The sequence below is a fragment of the Strongylocentrotus purpuratus genome, unplaced genomic scaffold (genome assembly GCF_000002235.5).
Source record: "Strongylocentrotus purpuratus isolate Spur 01 unplaced genomic scaffold, Spur_5.0 spur5_scaffold_5, whole genome shotgun sequence".
In the NCBI taxonomy this organism is placed as follows: domain Eukaryota; kingdom Metazoa; phylum Echinodermata; class Echinoidea; order Camarodonta; family Strongylocentrotidae; genus Strongylocentrotus; species Strongylocentrotus purpuratus.
In genome coordinates, this window is record NW_022145611.1 from 23,429,048 (window position 1) to 23,443,913 (window position 14,866).

The following is a 14,866-nucleotide window of genomic DNA, read 5'->3' on the forward strand; positions in this document are numbered from 1 at the left end:
GTACCAGTGATGTGTGTGAAGCACTGGGGTTTTCAAGGGTTTGTAGAGTGCTTTTGTCTGTCACCATAACAGGCGCTGTATCTGCTTTTGATGTTACTGTTGTCTGTGGTAGTTCATCTGACGTCACTGATTGGACATTAACTAGGAGAGGCTGAACCTACAAATCACAAGAAAATGTGCGGCATTTAAATTTAAGCCATCCTTGTAGTTGTACAGTCTTTGAACAAAATAGTGGAGGGGGGGGGGGGGGCAATGCCAACACGAAGTAAATAATCATGTGTTCTTTCTACACATTTTACGCAACTTATGTTATAGATCTACCCATCTTGAGTAGATCTAGGGACTATCAGTTTGTCCAATTATGATTTTCAAATAGAGCTAAATAGGTCTAGACCAATCTACCACCAGAGATATTTAATGAGCATATGGTAGAATCTATAGATCTAGGCAATGTTGTCATGATTTGGGCACCGTACCATTTAAATATTGGGAAAAAAATTAAACCCAAAATGGTTTTATTTGGATCAGCATTTAGTCTAGACCTCTAGTCTACGACATCTTTAAATATAGACTAGATCTAGGCCTACATTCCACGTACCATCAAGGACTGGAACTCGCTACCCTCCGACATCCAAAGGACCACGAACATTGACACCTTCAAACTCCAAGCAACCAACTTTTTCCGCAACCAAGACTCAAGCAATAAGAACTAAACAAGCACAGTGCGCACCCCCTCATTCCTCCTCGCTTGGTTCCTTACGGAACGTTGAGGAGTAGACTCTACTCCCGAAGAAGAAGAAGTAGATCTAGATCTAGATCTAGAGTCTAGAGTAAAAAAATTATTAAGTAGGGTCTATTATTTTATGTTAATTGTTATTGTTATTTCAATAATCAATTGTAATAATTCTTTAAAAATTGCATTTTCTTTGAAAACATAATTGCAAAATATGATACGGGTTAGAAAACTAAAACTAAAACTAAAAGGGATGTTTACATCTAGCCTAGACTAGAGTCTATGTCTACCTTAGTACCACGACGCCAGAATGCTTTGAATCGCTGCCATCCAGCAATCTTGGGTGCTCGCTTTTGATTTCTGATATTTTCCTCATCAGGGTTAGTGTAAGGGGCCACCTTTGACTGGTTGCAGCCCATGGTGTTAGGTTTATTTGTCGGTTATATCAAAATTTCCTAAGAGGCGAAATTCAAATTGCTTGAGAATGAGTAGCTCTTCGCAAACTTCAACATGTGCTAAAAGGTTTGTTGACACTTGTGTTTACTTTTCTAGTGCAACGTGGTGATGTCCTATCTCAGCGCGCCAAATATGTTTACGCGCGTGACATCACAATGGGAAAGTTCGTTGCCCTCGATTGCGGTGACTAAATGCGCGCAATTGGGGGCAACGAACTTTCCATTATGATGTCACATGTTTTCCTTTGTTACAAATTTCCTGTGGAGATATTTGATCTTCAAGTGTCATTATCATGAATATAAATTATCTGCCCCAAAGTAATATTTATGTTGCGATTCTGAATGCTATCGAATTGATGCATTATTTCCAGTGCGAGATATACATCATGTAGGCTTTTCGAAAAATCCTTATTTCTAATTGTTTTTTTGTTTAAAGTTTGATACAAAGTTGTATCCATCCTTTCTTTTAAGAAGAAATACGGTGATCCCAATGTTCTCCACATACTATTTTAAATGTTCTATGATTAGTTCTCCCAAACCACCCCTTCCGATACTTTTCGCATAATGTTTACAGAAGTTTGGTGCTTTTCACTTTTCCCACCCACACACACCTTCTGGCCGTTGTTTGATGTCGGTTTCCTCTAGGGGAAATGTCAAACTTTTGCAAACATGAAGGTGAATGTGTATTGTGTAGGTTGATTTGTTTTCACAGGTGTTTACACAGACAGTATTTTCTTGAAAACTTTCACTTTTGGCTAGACGCCGCGCAGTGCAAACATCACCCCAATGTTGGTCGATGCGATGACTAACTTCATGAAATGCGTGGGTGAGAGTCGGACGTTACGCGTACGGCTGGTCTCGGCTTTGTCTACTCCAGTTGACAAATTGGGGGTTACCCTTTTTGGGATGACAGTCATTCTGAAGAATGTCTGCGCCGGCCATGTCTGCCGTCCCTGTCTGTCAACTCGCCGAGTGCCCTTCAATCATAAACACACTCAGATATGGTGTTTCCGTTCAGGGTCTGCACGATTAGCGCATATCTTCGCGGTGACTCTTATTTGGGGGATTCCTTCATGACTCGTCTTGCTTGCGTAAGAGTCTTCTTGTTAATGAAAAGAAATAACAATGACTCATAAATCCCTTTTATGAAAATATATATGAAAATTATAATTTGTTTTCAAGTGACTAAAATTGTCCTGCGATCGAAACTAACAAAAGCTATTTGCCCAGGGCAATCAAAAAAAAAATCCATATCTTCCGCACCCTCTCTCGTTCAATTCATTCTTTCATTTGAATGGTTTCTCCAACGGACCTGAATTTAGTGCATGAGAAATTGCGGAAGTTTGATCAGTGGCGTATAACCTAGGTCCTGTCGTAGGGGGGGGGGGGTACCACTAAGGTGAACAAAAGTAAGGGCTGAAAACACCACCCAGTCTTTTTCTCGGTTTCTACCCCCACCTCCTTTCTGTCCATCTCTCTTCTTCTTCGTGTTCATCTTTTTCTTTCTATATAGGGTGAGGAGGAGGTTATGGCATGTGTTCCGCATCGTCCCCATTCAGTTGACCAGAATATACGGAAGTTTCCATTATATGGCTCTTAAAGGCCCACTGTACTACTTGTAGCTACTTGCGCCCTCTATACAACAAACAATGCCTAATCGGTGACCATTGGTCCCCCATGATCATCTTGTTCTTATGTTAACTGAGAGCCGAGTTGATGAGATAACCACCTGTCCAGTGACCTTGCAGGGCTGTATAATCCCTCCTGTAAACTATGGCAGATAAGCTTTAATGAATTACAATTTTAGAAGTATGAATTATATAGAAAGAATGTTTGAACGACTTTTGGAATGATACGGAGTCAAATGTCATAATTCATCACAGGTCACCTTCCCTGATGAAATATTTTTTTGATTTTGCGATATAGGCCTATCCATGAAATGCATAGTCCTGTTTTGTACTGGTGACGGTTTTGCTCATTGAAAAGCCACTCAAAGTTGTAATAATTCGATCAAAGTTGGAGGTGCACTTCTGTAGTCTCATTAATGAGTATTCATTTTGTAACTTGTTAACCCCTGGCAAAATATCAACGTAAATACATAAATTATGTAAGATGCCTTCCGTTACATTCTCCGTTCTCTCGTTTCTTTTGAGTTACCATTATTGAATGACAGGTGTGGCTTTATACTAAACTGCATGCATCGATTCTCTCTACGACATGACTGAAGGCCTAGATCAACATTCGTGACAATAGTACAGGTGTCATTGTGATTAGAGGCGTTTAGAAAGAGGGACATTCCCATGTTTAATATAAACATGGGTCACCGTTTTGAAACGGTAATATTATGTTGAACTCATCGTTAAGGACAGGTTTTTTGTATGTTCTGTGAGATTTTCCACTATGAATTTTTACCTTTTTGGAGAGTAAACATTTACATGAACTTTAGTTCATAAACATAAAATTGATAAAATTAAAAGTGGAGATTAACATTACGAAACGAGAGGTTTTGAGGTTTTTTTTTAAAGGGGGGGTGTGAACAGGATTGTAAAGGCGCAAGGAACACTTACTGTGAACTTAAAAACACAAAGAGGGGCATTGCCCGTGGTTGCCCACGCTCCCTGCACCACCCCCCCCCCCCCTTCCCCCCAACCATGCCTGTCGACCATGAGTTACCAAATACGGTGCACACGACGATAACCACATTATTTTATCCAAACCAAGAAATCACAACCTGAAACATTCTTTGGTTTTCGGTATGCTCACATGAATGCTCAGACGTCCTCGAATGGTTTTTCATGAAAGAAATGTAATTATGGCGGATTTACTTACATAAACGGTCCCACAAAAGAAGAATATTCACCGACTCTATAGAGCTGTGTGAATTAAGATACGTGTAATAGCCAAGATTCTCTCTTCCATACAAAAGAAAATTTGTCTAACCTTGAAGAATAATCGTCGCAAGCTTGTCAGTCTTTTGATAAGCTAGTTATTTTCAGCACAAAGGCAATTAGATATAAACCTCAATATGGGTGACAAATCGAATAAACACGCTCTCTCAGGATGATTCGCAAATTTTTCAAAGCATTAAATCAAATGAAAGATCAAAATGAAAGATCTGTCATGCTCTTTTTTATCAATATTCAATCGACCAATGAATTTGTCATAGCTTTCCGCCTTCAGATGAAATTGTGAGCCATGAAACTGTCACGAATACTTCTTAAAGGTAAAGTTCAGTCCTGGAGACGGCAATAAAAGCGACTTGATTATTTTGTTAATTTGATTATTGCTATCAGATAAACAACGAGATATGATTCAAACAATCAATATCAAGGTAGAAGGATGACAACGATTATTTTACTGCGCATCACTTCAAATGATTTCATGTTTATCTACTTTCTTGTAAACGACGGTGACTCACATAAACCCAATACAGATACCATGAGTCACAGGACATACTTGCTTCACACTTCACAGGTGAAAGTGATGACCATGACCAATTAAATGACCACAGATAATGACCCTAGCTCTATAACAAAAAATACATTTATATCCAAATGTTAAGACTGGAGAGGTGTCAATCATCGTTACACCTTATTGATAAAGCGATGACTAATATGCCAAGTTGAGTTAATTTATAAATAAATCTTTGATATCGATATCATGCGGTTATAATGAATAGATAGTGGAATTGCTATTTCATAGCTCTGTAGAGGGAAACAAAGAAGATTAATGCCTGTAAATCTACATCTTTAACAGAGACGCAGGTGTCGCATTCCAAAACAAATATTTGTTATTTGTTCGAACTCCATGCCTAAAACCCCAAAATAATACTTTTATCAAGCTTCACGATTATGCACAATGACCCCAATGGATGCACTACAGTGATTACAGACGAAAAGATGAATATGAACCATCTCATAGATCCCAACATATTTTCCCGATGTGTTTCCCAATTTTAATGTTGACATAATTATTTTTCAACAAAACGAATATTTTACAGAGTAACCTTTATATAGACTTTTTAAATATATACTTAGCTATAGGGCAAAGTATGGGCTTCTCTCTCTCTCTCTTTCTCTCTCTCTCTCTCTCTCTTTCTCTCTCTTCTCTTGGTCTAGATTTTCATTATCAAAACATCTACATGTACATTGACATGTATGCCATTATTGATTACATGAAAACGTTCCTAACAATATGCTAATTACACAACAGGCTAGTGACAATGACAAAGATGTATAGTAACTTTCACAAGTAATTTATCTTTTCTATTAAGAATCCCAGTACTAATCGCTGTTCCGATCAACACACGTTTAAGAGGAGAAAGCAAAATTTTGAGAATAATGTTCGGCATTCCAGGTATAATTCATAGAGTTCATGTTAGAATGTCGACACTTTAAATCCCTTTCTTCTCTGGATCGCGTGCAGGCTAATCTGTTACATGAAAAGCACCCGATCTGTCATCTTACAACCTGTCATCCTACACCTTTTCACTCAAAGATCATGAAAAAACAAACCACCAATACCACAAAAACTCGCGCTATTTCAGGAACGGTACACAAAAACCTGTAAGCTGCCTAGATTGGTTTTCATGGTATACCGCAAGATCACCTCGTGTGTAGCCAAACCGACCGTGATTTGATAGGTTAAGGTGTTCTGGGACTTTTTTTTTTTTAGGTTCCCTGACATTGACCACGAACAACGTCAATGAAATGAAATATTTCATTTCAGTTTTGATGATAAAGTGGCTTCATGCTCATGAGGAGAATGCACATCATATCCACCTACTCAATGATGGGCGAATGCAATCTAATGTTCCAATTCCGATTTGGTTTGGCAAACATTATTGGCTGAGACGACAATTTTCGTAGCAGGATATTCAATTTTAAAGTTACCTTAGTAATGGCACGAAATGTAATTCTTTGTCTTACCTTAAGTTACCTGCCTATTAACGGATATAGAAAGGAAGCTTGATTTGATATTTGCTGAGATTTGTCGGACGTCATGAAATTTCGGCCACACCCACATGGACAACTCCCCCGTATCTTATATTTGTAAGTTTAGTTTATTAACCTTTTTTTCGGGGGCGTAAATAAAATCATTTCGCCGGGGGCCCTCTTCGGAGTTGTTGGATGTATCTTGGGGCAGTCCCGTGCGCCGTAGAGACACAATGTAAACGGTATTATTTAAAAATCATAAGATTTCTGACATACTCAGAACGACCAATCCCTCTCATTTTTCCATTTTGCGTCAAACGATAATCATTTCAATGGGGTACCCTCTACAGAATGGTGGGAGAGGGGGTGTATATATTGGCAGTCTCCCGTGCTGTACAATCACCCATTGGCAACGGTTCTCTTGTCTTTTTCTCGGGTTTTCACGGAGGGGGGGGGGGCGGTGGCGGCGTACGCTCTCAAGATGTTGGATACGCCAATTTTTTGATATGAAAATATCCTAAGGTTAATGGGTTAATGGAACGTAACCCTCGCATGGGCACGAATGTGGCTTGGTGTGGAGACATCACTACAAAAAAAAACACGAATGGCGATGACAAATTACTGACCACAAATTGAATACACAAATTTGCTGACTTTGTCCGTTTATTGGAAAACTTTCTGACAATCAACAAACTATATACAATTAATAGCGGCCCAATGACCCTCTTCAAAGTTTACACGACAAATATGGTGACGAATGGTGTGGACAGAAATAGCCTAAGGATCTTTCTGACTCAAAATACTGAAGAAAAAAGAATAAGCAATTGACTTTTCCAGGTAAAAAGATCTTTTTTAGCTTGACCCAATAACACTGGTTTCGGTTTACCGCTGTGATTCATTTGTTGATATTGTGCCTCCTGTCTTGTATTTATTAATCTCCTTTTGGGGTTTCTACGAGAAAATGAACTTATGCGAACTGTTACTTTGTATTAGGCTACTGATTTTTGTTATTATCCCTCGTTGAATGCTAATAAAAACCCTCCAAAATTATGTTTCTAACCAGACAACCTGCATATACTCTCATGAAGTCAGAATTACGAATTATTTTCTTGGCCTCTTTTACTACTGTAAAGTTAATATTTGTACAATGTTTATACCTGAAGAAATATTTAAAATAATAAAGATTAAAAATGGGAAGGACTATACTAAAACAGATGTTTACTTTTTGTTATCGTTATATGGCAATCATCAATCTGACTGCAGAATGTTGATCAATTTAAAATGCTGTCTGATAATAAGACCAAAATGAATTTCGGGACTCGTGCCAAAGCGAAACTATAGCTTTCCTTTTAGCTCTTCCGTTTATGACTCTCGTCATTTATCGTATAGACAGCACATTTTGAATCGTTCATAAAAACATAACATTATGTTTATACTTTGATCATTTTCCATTGATTGAACCATTTCCTCGCCGCGTGCATGGTGTAACACTCATTCCATGGAAATCCGGTGAGGGAAGTGCGAAGTGGGTGATATTTGTTTATTTTCACATGGATAAAAGCAACATTAGTTTTAGGTTATGATAATCTAAACATAATTGCAGCGTGGGTCGAAAAGACGAAAGATAGCGACGCGAGGGGGTATTAATAATTAGTGCCATCCGTAATATCTAGAGATAAATTAATAGTTTCTTTATGATAATTTTTTTTTTCGTTTTTAACTCGTGAACGCTTTTTTTTACCCATCCCATTTAAAAGAATTGTTTTATAATGGCTAGGACTAACGTAATAATTGTAGCTCTTTTATCTACATTTTGAAGAAAAGACAACAACAAAAAAGACACACACACACACACACACACACACAAAAACGCTTCTTAATAAAATCATCGTTTATCCTTCAATAAACAAGCAATAACTAATTGATAAATGCACCGATAAACAATGTGTTGAATGAACCATTTGTGCTAAAAATTGAATAAAATATTTTGATAAAGCACCTAAATAAATAAATCATAAATGACTTTTACGACCTGACGTATAGCATGTTTAGAGCGTGCAAAAAAAGGTCCACCACTGTCTTACCGGATATGAAATATGATCGTTATTACATTCTAATAGTAATAACGTCGCCACAAGCAACGTGCCCGTCAATGTTGGGCAAAAGTGCAACTTCCAGGAAAACTACCACCAGGACAGCGTCTCAAGTCTCACAACGACCAAAGGGAACAGATCAACATCCCCGTATCATTCGTCTCAATGGTGTCATGCTAACCAATCAAGTCCTATATTAAGGAAGATCTGTCATAAACAACATACGCCACATGAGACAACCAGGAAGACTTGCTCAACAATCAAATCAAACCACCGAAGCCATAATCGATGAAACTCGAAGCCCATTTAGAAGAAATATTTTTATGAATTAGGCCTACGTCAAGGGCAATGGCATCAGTAAAGTAATTTGTGCAGAGTCGGGATAATTCTTTATTTCCTCCGAATGAAGTCTGAGATGAGAGTGCAATGTCCATGAAATAAAACGACGTTGATTTCTCAAAGGACTGATCAATATAAAAAGAACCGCCCAAAATCGTTTAAGGACTTTGTCTTGCCTTTGTTGGATTTCCGGTACGTCTTTGGCACAATCCCATTTTCCGCAAAAAAAGAGACTGAAGAAAAAAATGAATGATTTTCATCACCATTAGAGCGTTGTCTGATTTAATGTCTGCGACAGCTTTCGATAGACTCAGAGATCGGGCGGGTGACATCTTTATAACCACCATAAGTGGCGTAGATATACGGGGAGGACATTGGGCACGTGTCTCATCTTCCCCATCGAACGGATGGCGGAATGGGGGTAGTGAATATAAATGGAAGAAGATAGAACCCCTCACACAGTTTCACCATCTACCTTATTAGTGGCCTTGTTAGTGTGTATTTCATTCATCTAGTAAGACCTATAAGCCCCCCCCCCCCCCCACCCAGGATACCAGTGCCCTCATCTCAATTGGACCCACACTTCCGTTCTCTCCCTCTTCCGACATTCAGATAATGTCACAAACTCCGGCACAAACTATTTGCAGTCAGTCCGCAACGCCCGCGATAATTAGGCAGAATGACCAAATTTATACAGCACCCGGAAGTGCGATAAACCGTCGTATTTCGTGTCCCGCGATTTGCGAGATTTCTCGAGACTTTTGCACAGGTCAACAAACTTTATCACAGCTGCTTTGTTTTTCACTGTGCTGCGTAGCATGTAGGGGTAAGTGAATCTCCATACTTTTCTACGTATTTTGATATGAAATTTTCCTAATTTTACCGCATCTGAGTGATTGTAAATATTCATTGAAATGTGTCCATATTTTCCTTCTTTCGTAGGAGGTATTCTGACATTATCTTGCATTTAGCGTGTTCCTGACCGATATAAGAGATGTTTTTCCCCAATTCTTCGATTTTTCACATCAACAATGTTGGCAGAAGTGAAAAAGCGCAGAGTTCGATTGATGCACGGTGTATTTTATTAGCTTTTATGGCCATGAAAGTTACACATTTTTCGATTTTCAACCGGAAGTTGTGTGACGGCTACGTTAAAAACACTCATTTTTGCCGATATGGCGCGAAAAGAGTACACATGGCCGCACTTTCGTAGTCATCACCGTGACCGCGTACCGGTCCCATACATAGCCTTTTCTGTACCGATCCGGCATAAAACAAAGCCATATCTGATCTGGGGCCCTCGACTTACAATTACATCATGCACTATCCCATTAAATTAGCAAGCTTTCTTGATAATATTTATGCTTAATCCATTTTATTTTGACACGAATTTAACAGTCAACTGTGAGAGTTAAACAGTGACTCTGGCGTCTGGTCAGACTAATTTAGGGATTCTCAAACTTTGGTTGTGCCTTTTGTTTTGGTTCTGGTCAACTCAAACTTTACAACCAGCCATAGAAATAAGCAGCATTTCCCTTGTGCGAGTAATGTGAAGTTGTGAACAAAGCAGAATTAAAACAAAAAGTTAAACACTTAATTTTAACTTGTGCACATGCGGAAAAAAGAAGGGAAAAATTCATGAATTTGACACCTGTAATTTGTTTTCATTACAAACAATTAATTTGAATGTGAGCGGGTTTTGTCTACCATAAATGGCTAGCTACTTTGATCAGATCTTTTAAAATACCTGAACTAAGCCATTTTATATTCCTTCTTATCATTTGTCATTTGCCAGGACCGAGCATACCAAGAACAGCTTCTATCCTTGTACCATTTCGCAATGGAATCATCAAAGAGTCAACATCGGCCAAGTCTTCCAATACCAAAATTTGGAGCTACATGCAGATTGACCACTCAGCGCAGCTGTACACAGGCAGGCTAGAGCGTTGATGTGGCTCTACTTCATCTAAAAATTAGATGATGTCTGCAACCCACTGTATTTTTATGAGCACCTTTTTATTTTGACTTTTGAACTCTGCACCCTCAGTTGTGATGTTTGTTGACATTTTGCGATGCCACAGAAGTCTGGACGTATACCAATTGGTTAGGTCCAGTACCACCTTAGATGTAGATGTAGATGTTGTTGTTTTTCTGACAGATGTACTCAACCATCGAAACTTGCGGGACATAGACAACAAATCTTCTAAGACACAGACTTCACACATCAGTCTCCATTGCATTCCTGGATCAGCATTTTCTGGACTTCGCATAGGAACAAACAATCTTGAAAGGGGAGTTTGGGAGAAGGACGAGGAGGATTTTGTTCAGCTTATTCTTTCAGTAAAAGGAAAATTCATTTCAAGTGATTACATTTTGTATCTCTGATACTTCGAAGGTGGGGTTCCGGAGCTTTACATGAACAAAGCATTTATTATAAATAATAAAAAAAACTGATTGAACTGTCACCGTTATACAATTTAAAGGTGTTTTACTCTGATAATACTTTTATTCTCAGCGACACATTTCGTCGCTGTTTTCACGAAGTGACGGTAGTGAAAAAAAATTGCATTCACTTTGCGTTACGATTTTCCTCATTACCGTCACTTCGTGAAAACAAGGACGAGCAAGTAATAGTCTCAAGTTCTCAACATACATGTCAAAGTCAGTTTATAAATAAAATATGAATATTATAAAATGGAAATTTTATTCCTAGTCCTATTTCATTTATAATTTTTTATCATTAGTAGTAGTGTTAATAATATATTTTTTGTTTAACCGGCTATGGTGATAATGATGACGGTGTTTACGATGACGATGGTGATGATCATGATGATGGCTATGGTGGTGACGGTGATTATGATGATGGTGATGGCGATGGTCATGATGGCTATGGTGATAATGCTGACGGTGATTATGATGATGGCGATGATCATGATGACAATTAATGGTGATAATGCTGACTGTGATGATGGTGATGGCTATAGTGATAATGCTGACAGTGATTATGATGATGATTATGATGATGATGATCGTGATGGCTATGGTGATAATGCTGATGGTGATTGCGATGATCATGGTGATGGTGATGCTAATAATGGGGATCATGATGGTGGTGATGATGATAATGATTGTGATGGCGATGATGACGTTGATGATTGTGATAATGATGTTGAAGGTGAAAATTAGAATATTATTAATTTCGTTTGCACCCTTTCAACCCACCACACATTGAAATTTATATCTGATGGTCATTACCATATAAACAGAAACAGAAAATAAATGATCAGATATATATTTTGCGGGTCACTATAAACAAAATCAAACAGAAAAGCGAATAAGGGAAAGAATTTTGTAATTATTTTATTTCTAAAAATACACATGAACTGGAGTTACTTAAATTGACAAAAGAACCATCAAATAAAATATTACCATCAAAGAAAGCCTGGGGATTACCAAAATGAATTAATGTTTAAGGCTCTTGTCATTGATTAGTCCATGGTTTACAATTTAAATAAAAACACATTTCATAACTTTTACAACTAACCGCCTGCAATAAAACCATGAAATTTATCAGCAGGGATGGGAACAATCATATTTTCATTTTTCAATCACAATGCCGATCGCATCCCCAACCCCCCCCCCCCCCCCCGAAAGTTTGTATTTTCACAAATAAACATTTGAGAAAGAAAATGTGTCTTCTTTGTTAAAATTATATCAAAGCCTGGCCAAAAATAGCATAAAGACACTTAAACACTCCCCACTGTCCCCTATTCACTCTAGAGCTGGTATTCTATAGTGTACTTGATTGTACTTGAGTACGTATCCGCATCCAACTTGTACTCTCTGTAGACTTCTATTATTAAGTAGCGCATGAGTATAATACACAATAATAAGTATCTGGGGCAATACAAAAGCCTCTACGTCCGGGGTTACGCACCCGAGAGCAATACGTAAATATCCCTAATCACCGTCTATTCTCCGTGCGTGTTTATGTACAGCGCACGGACACAGAACATCGATAATCGACGCAAAGCTAGATATAACGTAGTATCCCCCGGTCGGCAGGTGACGTCATACTCTGATGACCCACGCATATCGGCTGTGTCACCGCTGTTGAATATGTTGGAATGAACATGGTGTTGTATTTACCGTGTTCCTGACCGATATAAAGAACTAAAACAAAGGAAACAGTGATGGTTTGAAAGTTTGTATATTTATCATCACAATGAACCAAATTACTTTTTGATGCAGTAGCGTTTTCATATATTTTTTTAATGCTGCATATCGTTAAGTTGCTGTGTTTTTTAGACTGTTTTAAATGCTCTTTTTAAAGCATGTTAACGTTAAAAAAATATCTTAATGTTTTGTAAAGATGGATTATTTGGTCCATCTTCTTTACATTGGTACATAAATGAAACAAATCTACAGAGAAACATTGATGCAATCGTAATTTTCATGTACCAATGTTTTCTGCTTAATGTCCGGTTTTACCGTACATAGCTTGCATACGACTTGTATAAATACGTGCGAATTCGCGGGCGCTGCGGACTGACTGTTTGGTTCAAGTGTTATTCAAAATTGATAAATTCTTCACATTCTGGGGTTTCTTTACATCCGTTTGAAACAACAATAAATAAAAGTTCAGGATTACTTTAATTCTCTCTCATATTATTTTGTTCTGAGAATGTGCGGCAAGTAAAAATCCAAAATTTATAACTGACAATATTTACCAGTCTTCTGTCCTTCAATAATAATTGTCTTTAATGATTGTTTGGAATGTTTATAATTATCATGTACATGAAAACATTTAGCCCCGACACTAATATTTATTGATATACCTTTCTTTTCTTCTTCTTCAAAATGTTCAATTAATTTTGTTAACACTTTTATCTCTTCTTCCACTTCCGTCTTCCGAAGTTCGCCTTATCAATCTTCCGGTATTGTGGCCAATCTTCCGTCATGCTATACCCTCCAAACATGGACAGCAGATCACAGCGTTACACGAATTACTGTACAAGATTTTGATTTAACAGAGCATAATGGCATCTGACAACAATACTAATTAAATTTTCAAATAAATAATATCTTAGTGTTTACAGCAATTACTGTTTTCCCAAAGAAAAACTTGTTTCTTTCTTTTTATCCTCTATCTTTTATTAATTTATTAATACTTGCATAAAAACACATAATTGTAATGATTTCAAATACAAAAACATCAATTATTATATTTATATCACACAATTAATTACACATTTGTAAACATAATTTACATTTCTTCCAGAGGTGATACTTTTCAACATCTGCTCTTTTAAATATTTCCTTTAAATGAATTTAGAATATGTTCGTAAAATTACATTTCATTTTTGTATATATATAAAACATAAGAAACTAAATTAATTGATAGATTTTTAAAACTACATATTTTGAATTTAAATAATCACATTGCTTACAATTACTCATTGACACCATCTCTGATGTAGAAAGGGGGAAAGGATTCTGGTGAAGTGACCGTCCACTTCACACAAACTACACAAAAATGGTCATAGCGCCACCTCTCGTAAAGTGGAACACAACAATGTGAAGGAACGGGCTTTCACATTACATCGACTATTTCGATTAAAAGGATTGTTTACGTCTATCACATTCGCTTTTTAACAATGAAAAAGGACATGAGAAAAAACAGTTGCATCCGAGCTGTTAACAGCACATATTCTACGAGATAGAGAGAGAGAGAGAGAGAGAGAGAGAGAAAAACAAATCCGAGAAAGCATATCCCATGTTAATCATTTTCGGACTAATGCGTGAGTGGGGAGGGGTGTGGGGTGGGAGAGGGCACTGTGGTGGTACTGTTATTATCATTTTTATTATTAATATTTTTTTTTTTTTTTTTTTTTTTTTAAACTCGTAAACTGCAAACGGAAGCCTTTTGACGGGTATAACATAGTGTCCATGGTAATCACTAAACTAAATCAAGTTTTTACTTATTTTTGCAATATCCAACAATGTATGATTTATTTATTTATTTTGTTGGTCATAATGTTGATAATATATAAGTTATTTTTATTTTATTAATTCCAGAGATGTTTTCTAGACTTTATGGTTTCGATATTGTTCCACCATTCAATGAAAAGCAGAGCAAGTGTATCACATAATCCTTTATTTCCTTTAGTCTCTTATCCCTAATTTATTTTTCTTTCCCTCTCTCTCTCTCTCCCTTCTTTCTTATCGTTTTAATCTAATTCCATCATTCTTGCTGGCGTTCCTTCCCCCTCTTTTTGTCATTTACTGTCTTCAACTTCCCTGCTTTGTTTT